At 45.7% G+C, this 8,158-nt stretch overlaps 1 non-coding gene across 1 annotated transcript; it reads left to right on the top strand.

Moving 5' to 3' along the window:
- Positions 1 to 1,034: 1,034 nt before the first annotated feature.
- TRNAS-UGA (transfer RNA serine (anticodon UGA)) lies at positions 1,035 to 1,107 on the top strand. Its single transcript has one exon. It is a non-coding gene; the product is annotated as a tRNA-Ser (tRNA).
- Positions 1,108 to 8,158: the final 7,051 nt, after the last annotated feature.

Raw genomic sequence — 8,158 nt, 5'->3', positions numbered from 1 at the left:
ACCGCAAGACCCGCTGATCACTTTGCCGACCAAACAGAACATGATAGACGTTGTAGTCAAAGCCGTCAGTGTCCCCGCACTAACTGACACTGACGCACACACATCAGTAATGATGACTAAAGTTGGACGTTGGGCTTGTTAGTACACCATTATGGCGGCAAAAGGCGTAGCGCATCAGAAGCACCAAAAAAGAACACAGACGACACAAGTTCGGCGCCAAACCTGTGTGTCATCCGTGTTCTTTCTTTTTTGCGCTGTTTCTGATGCGCTATGACTTTCGCCTCCAACAATGATGAGTACCGAATTACGCCGAAGCCTGAACGAAGTTCTCACACTCGCTGCATCGCGCACCCTCCGCGTCACCGATGGAGAAACGCCTACCGAACTCGGTATGTTCACTGTTCACAATGGCACTGCGGGGCGCCTACCCACTATTTTCTTTGCACTTTTGGAAGAATTCCTTTATGACGTTATACTTGGCTTAGACTTTTTCTCACTCCATTCATCCCTCTTTAGCTGCGCTTCTTAATTCACCTTAATTAGCCGCACGGCTGCTATAGTCCACCAGTCACATAACCACAGTTATGGACTCCGAAGACATCCGCCTGTCGCCTCTAGCCACAACGTACGGTGAAGTTGAACGTTTGAATTGAAGTTTATTCACCACATAAGTACACTGATGGTACACAAGCGGTGGGAACGGGAGGATGAAAGGCGCATAACTTTGGCTTCTTATGATATGACTAATAAAAATCGGGCGCCTCGGTTAACCCCCTTTCTTCTCGTTTATTACATAACGTGGCTCTCGAATCCGGCAACATTGATGCCTTCAGGTAGCATTTGTGGGTTTATGACCGGTTGCCTTCACCCAAAAAGATCCCGTTCTCGTGACGCCTACAGCAAAAAGGATGTTTCACGTACGCCGCCAAAGTCTGTGACTGGTGGCGCTGGCTGAAGCTCCCAGGGTTCTACAAAGAAACATAAATACCCAAGAAATGGGGAAACGGCGATGGGGAAACGGATGGGGAAACGGCGCCGCGGTAGCTCAATTGGTAGAGCATCGCACTTGAAATGCGAAGGTTGTGGGATCGTTCCCAACGTGCGGCAAGTTTTTTCTTCATCCACTTTCATTTCCATTAATTTATCGTTTCTTTATTTCATATATTAAGCACAAGTAATTTGCCCTATGTTGTCCTTGGTGTCAGTGTTTGTTGGCTTGTTATGATATGACTAATAAAATCGGGCCCCTCGGTTAACCCCCTTTCTTCTCGTGGTATTGGAAGTAACTTCTGGCTTTACTAAGTTTGTTTTGCAAGTAATCGGATGGCCTCATAGTTTCGGTTCTTGAAAGTAACACCGAATGTTTTTGGTGTAGGGAAAAGTTATATTTTCGTGTCGCTGAGTGTGAGTACTGAGTGAGATCTCAAGACATCTCATCATTCTCAAGAGGAATGCTTTGTCTTGAAGCCATTTACTGGGTTGAGTTTTTTACCCACCAGTGATATATTTTCCTGAGTATTTCATTGCCAAATTAATGAGTTCATCCTCCTTAGTTTCTGAAGAGAGTAAACTGGTGTTATCTGCGTAATAATACAGATAATTGAAGCGTCAATATTCACACTGTTATTTACATAAATGATAAATTGGAGTGGTCCTAATATCCTACATTGATGCACACCCGGGTTACTATGCTTAAACTAAGATAATTTTTAACTGATTGGTAGGCATTGCTTTCTGTTGGTTATGTAACTGCTTATTAAATCTAAGACTATTCCGCGTGTCCCACAACAATGCAATTTTTGTAGTAGTGTTCCAAGGTTAATTCTGTCGAAGGCTTTTGAGAAATCTACGAATACTCCCAATTTTTGTTTCCTTATATCTAGTTCTTTTTCTTTAGAAGCTAGAAGTTTAGAAGTAAATTAGTTCTTTTTGTTTACGAAGAGTAGTTTCCGTCGAGCAGCATGACCTGAAACGATACTAAAAAGGCGTTAAAACAGAGTACTTAAAGAAAGCAGCTATTCTAAGGAGGATAACTCTTTCTGAACTTTTGAAAACAATAAATGAATTGAGAATGGTCTATAGTTACCCAAGTTATCTAGTTCTCCACCTTTGTGCATCACATTTACCTTTCCCATTTTCATCTGTGGAGAAAAAACAACAGAGGTGAAAGACATGTAAATGTGAGTGAGGCAGGGGGTGAGCAGGTCAAGAACAAAAAGAATTGGTTGTATTTTTAATCCGCGCATATCCTCGTTATTGGTTCGCCGAATGTTTCTGAACAAAATAAAGCTTTAATGTCACCTGTGCCATGAACATAAAAGCAATGTGTAGGGGTACTGGGCAAATACATAATAGTACCGACGGGTTGCCTTGATGATATCGCAGAATTCAGTATATTCCATGTCGCCTGCATCAACAATAGCATTAAACATGGAGTAGTAATGCTCGTGTTTAGCTTGTTCTTGCGATTTAGTCAGATTACTTCGGTATTTAGTTACTGAACGAAAGTTCCTGGCGTTAGTTTGGGCAGTAGCCAAATTCCGTCCCTACTGGTACGGCCCCCACATTTTCCGTAGTTAGCGATCCCCATGCTTTGTGCTAGCTCTCGTTACTTAAAGACCCCACTGGAAAGACGGGCGGCCTTACCTTCTTCGCTCCTATTCTGCCAAGCACAAGCTTTCTACCACATACCACACGCACACAAACGGACTCACGGAGCGGCTCAATCGCACGTTGAGAGATATGCTGTCTATGTAGTACGTTTCTGGCGACCACAGGGATTGGGACAACACGTTACCCTTGGTGACCTTGGCCTATAATTCGTCCTGTCACGAGACTGCCACCTTTTCACCTTTATACCTTCGGTTCAGCCGCCAGCCTACTTTGACATTTGACACACTGCTTCCTTCCTCGACGAATACTTCCAATTTTTATGCTCAAGATGTCTTCGCCCGGGCTCAGACGGTGCGCCATATGGCCGGCTCCCGGTTCACTTTGTCTCAAGCTGTGCAGAAGATCAGGTACGACAGCCGACAACGGGACATTCCATTTGTACCTGGCTCCGTTGTCCTCCTAAAGACGTCACGTGGCGGAATCGGCTTGTCTGAAAAGCTGCTGTCGCGCTACACAGGGCTCTACACGACATGGCGTCAGCTTGACGATGTTCGCTACGAAATCGCTTCGCTGGACTCGCGTGTCCCCACGGACGCTGTGCATGTTTCTTGGCTGAAGCCTTACTGTGCCGCCCTAACAGTTAGCGCCGAGAGGGTGCCTTTACACGCGGAGGTTATGTTACGGCGCAACCAAGAGTGGCGCCAGTCAGAAGGCGATTTCTCATGTGGAGGTGGAATTGGTTTCGACAGCCATCCTGTTCATACGTCGTTCCCTTTCTTCTAAATACTGTAAATACATGTTTCTATGTGGCTACCGCAAGGCAAGAAAAAGTCAGTTACTTTAGCATGCGCTAAACAGGAGGAAGGCGAAAGCCTGCGCGCTCACGAGACATTCGTGACATTACTTGTCATTTTCATTCTACTGCGTTGTTACTTCCTATTACTTGTTTGCTCCCACCAAAGGGCGTCGGTACGAGTGGCCTAATTAACTCCACCTTAGTTAACTGTACCTTAATTAACTTCAACGTAAATAACTCCCAAGGTTGCGGGTTCGAATCCCCCAAAGGCCGGGGGTGCGAGTACATTAATTAACTATATCTTAATTAACTCCACCTTAACCAACACCACAGATCTTGGTTCCAGTGCCCTAATTACCTCTCTTAACTCTCCCTTAAAGGACTTGGCCTTAATTAACACAAACGGTTGAGGTTTTGAGTTCAACAGCTAATAAACGTCGTGGTTTCGAGTGCCTGAACTCCATCTTAATGAACTGTGTCCTAATTCGCTTTACCGTAATCAACATCAATGGTCGTGGGTGCGCATCCCACCAAAATTGAGGGTTAGAACCGCAGTTTTGGCACCATTCAATCTAGGTGCAAAAGCGCCAGACGGTCACATTTTCGCCTCGTCAGCCTTCCAAGGCTTTTGCTTAACTTATACAATGAAAGGCCTCTGGAGCGCCAGTGCTCTTTTCCGTTCAGTACGCGTCGTTTTTTTCTTCTTCTTCTTCTGGCGCTGTCTTAAATCCTTACAGTTTAGTGCCGCGAATTCGCGACATGCCGAGTAATTGTTGACTCCACAATAACGCGCGGAAATTGCGAGTTAGTTTTAGTCATTTGGCGTTCTTTCACGGCTTTACGGACGGCTTTCCGTAGTTTTGTAATGATACACGATATGATAACGAGAAACATCTTGAAATATAGCGCAACGGGACATCCAGATGTGAGAATAGTTGTCAAATAAAATTAGTTTTTGTCCTCATGCTGCTGGACATTTATTATTACCAGTATAAACCCTCCGCAATGTTAATTTATCCATGAAATGGCTGGCTTTTCACGATGTCGCGAATTCTCAACAACGGCCAATCGCGCCTTTGTTGTTGTTTTTTTTACTCCCACAGTAAAGTGCGATTGCGCAGTGTGGTCGCTGCGATAGCAGTATCATATAGCACATGCATCCCGGCGCTTGTGTCTCAAGAGCTCTAACGAGGCAGTGTTGCTCTAGTCAACTAACAGCTGACATATTCTGTATATCGTATCATTCTTTCGCAATTCAGCTTAATGCTCATAGTACACGTCATGTGTCATCGCCATAATCTTACTACGCATAGACTTTACGCACCTTAGAGCGACCATCTTAAAGGCCCCTTTAAAGCCACGTCACAACAACTTCATAGAACTCATAACTACACTGCGAACTCATTACCACGGGCATGGCGCTCTTTGGCCATACTTGGGCCTTGCGCCATTAAACATTAAACATTCATTCATTCATTCATGCAATCAGTGATTCATTTATTACGCCGTGTGGTGAATAAACAAAGAGAACAGGAGGCTGATTTAGCAGTGCTAGTGACATGAGGTGAGCAGGAAGGCCTTGTTACGATCAGCCTGCAGGAGTACTGCTCTGCAAACCTATCTCAGCACGCTGCAGTTGTTTCGATTGACCCGCGGGGGTGGCGTCCTTCAGAGAACCGGTGACGATACCAGCGCTAACCGACCATGCACTTCCTTCGGAGAACAGGAGACCACGGCAGCGTTAATCCACCATGCGCCTCCTTCGGAGAGTCGGCGTCGATCGGCAGCAGGGCTGCCCACGTTTGGCGGACCGTGTATTGTTGGTTGATTTGCCGTGGCCTTCATGGTCAATTTGCAGCAGGAGAGCTTCTCGGAAAAGGGTGTTTCGCGGTGCGTTTTTCCACGGACCCAGGATTCGTCACAGTCTGCTGACACTCGTGGCGTGACACTCTCTGGAATTAAGAGGCGCCGGCTGGGGTCAAGCGTGATAGTCTGGCTACAAGGACCCACTCAATTCGGGTTCTGGGAATCCAAAGTGCGTGCGTGAGGGTGTGAGCCTTCCCCATCAAAGGCGGGTCGACTACACCCCAACTACTGTGGATGGTCCGATTGGACGAAGGTTGGACAGCAGTTCTTCCTCCCATAGGGATCTAGGGAGGACAGAGGCATTTTAAGCAGCAGTTTGTCGGCTGCTAGCCGTGTATTTGGTGTGCTTGGAGCCGTGTGCTGTGTGCTTCGTCTTGCGGGCTCCATTTGGAAGTCAAGCTGGACTGTTTAAATGTATCATGTTTTTATGTAAATATGTAAATAAATCCTATACTCCTAGTTCTCGATGAGAGCAAGTTCCTCCTTACAACCACATCCCAAGCGTGTGTGAGTTGGACGACGGCATGGGCCAGCTACCACATAGTTCATGCCCGGCCACAAACCTTACAACTGGGTGCCCGTATAACCGTTTAAATGCTCGATGTACGCATTCATACCCCCTACTAAAACCACCTAGCCCAATTTTTTTAACTCAGTGATGTCGCTTCTAAGCCAATCAATCAATAGGTCATTTTTATCTCTGCTATAACTACCTCTCTATAGGTAAGCTACTGCAAGCCACGTATTTCTGCCTTCCCCTGTGCTGCTAATCTAGAAAAGCTCCTTACATGTCTATTTTACCCTTTGCCACTTCATACCTCGACTAATCATCACGCCTCCGCCTGCGCGTTTCCTTGACCCAATCAATCTGTTGCACCTCTCCCAGTGGGCAATGCAGCAAGAGCAGCTTCAGCATGCTGCCTAAACGCTTCTTGTTTGCACAGCTCCTGGATTTCTTCGCTGGTCATGTCGTTCGTCTCCGGGGCATGGAGCGCTCTGCACCCTTTGAACACGTGCTGATTTCCGACAATTCCTCATGGTTCAGCCCTATTGACCAGGCGTGTGAACGGCGTGAATCTCCTGCGCACGTTCTTCCTTCTCTGGGGATTCTGCACACTCCCATGGATGCTCGTAGCGTGGCAACTCCGACAGGTGACGCCATCGAATGGGCGACGTCAAGCTTCATCAGTATAAAAGCTCCGTTGTTGCAGCGCCCGGGCAGTGGGCAATGCAGCAGTAGCAGGTTCAGCATGTTGCCTAAACGCTTCTTCTTGCTTGCATAGGTACGTCACTTGGGCAACTCGTACTGTATCCGACCTTATAATTGATTCCTGCTGCTGCTGTGTTGCTCACACAATTATTTACGTAGTGGACTCATCTGCAATTTTTCTTATGCCGTCGATTAACTTAGTCGTCTTACCCTGAGCGGTGACGTAGAGCTTAACCCCGGTCCCAGGAGACCAGCATCTAAAACTGCCAGACCTCACGAATCCCAAACAAGCGTTCTTAACGCCCTTGAGACGTCGGCGGAGCTGGCAGTGTTCTAGTTTTGATCACACGTCTTTTGTGAAGGTTCTTTCAGATTTAGTTGCTTGTCAGAAAAATGTATCGCAAGACATATCTGAAATCGAAAATGCTGTGAATACACGTTTCGATGCCCTGCAACCACGTGTGGCTGCTCCCGAAACCTCATGTTCCAAGGTAGAGTCTGATCAAGGCTCTGATCAGCTTCGTTCGACGCGGTTTGCCTAAAGCGCACTGTTGCCGATCTGCCAAATATGACAATCTTGAAAACCATTCAAGTAGAAACAACATAATCCCTCGTGGTATACTTGAAGATACCAAAGAGAATCATGACACACAGCACTCCAAAGTTGCGCACGTTTTCAATAGATTTTCCCTTGACTGTGCGCGTATGGAACGCTTCCATAGGTTAGGCAGAATGCGCCGTTGGCGTTCTCGCCCCATCATTTTAAGATTGCTTGATTTCAGTGATAAGCTGGTTATGCTCAAGAAAGCTTATAAGCTGGAAACTTCCGACATGAAACTTTCCGAAGATTTTTCATCCAGAGCGCGCGCAGTGCATGAAAATCTATGGGACGCTTTGGTTGAGCGGCGGAATAACGACTCGGTTATTAAAATGAGGTTCGATCATTTATTTATACATAACGTTCGTTACAACTGGGACGGTGCCTCAAATAGATTAGTAATTGCTCCTGGTTTTGATTCTAGCGCAAGATTTTTAAACCTATCATCATCACGAGGTTCACAATCTCGTCACTCTCTGCCACAGATCTTGCTCTTTTGAATGTTAATGCGAGAAGCAAAGCTAACAGATTTCCTGAGTTTCTTGCGCTAGTTTGTTCATGTTCTCCTCATGTTATATACATCGCAGAAACATGGCTTCATGAAGATATTCACGACTCAGAATTCACGCCTCCTGGTTACACTGCTGTCCGGTATGACAGTCAGAATAAGAAAGGCGGTGTTGTTGCTTTAATTTACATTCAGATTTTAACTTTAACGTTCTACCAGATCCTCCCAGTCTAGAATTGGTTTTGTGCAAGTTACTAGTGCATAAGCAGAATTTAAAAATTCGTGGTGTTTATCGCCCCCCTGATAGCCCTAGTGACTTGTTCGATAGTATTTCTCCTTTTATACGTGACCATAGCCTTGACAATTCTAACGTAATCTTTCTTGGTGAATTTAACGTTCCCGGCATTCACTGGCCTTCCCTTACATACTCCGCAATGGATGCTATTTTTAGAGACTTCATTACATTTTCTTTTTGCCATAACCTGATAAAACTGTAAGAATACGCGGCACAACTTCATACTTGACTTAGTGTTTATCAGTGACAGTCTTGCTCATTTAGGTTTTAAG

The sequence above is a fragment of the Dermacentor andersoni genome, chromosome 7 (genome assembly GCF_023375885.2).
Source record: "Dermacentor andersoni chromosome 7, qqDerAnde1_hic_scaffold, whole genome shotgun sequence".
Lineage (NCBI taxonomy): Eukaryota > Metazoa > Arthropoda > Arachnida > Ixodida > Ixodidae > Dermacentor > Dermacentor andersoni.
This window is presented reverse-complemented; position numbering and strand designations above follow the sequence as displayed.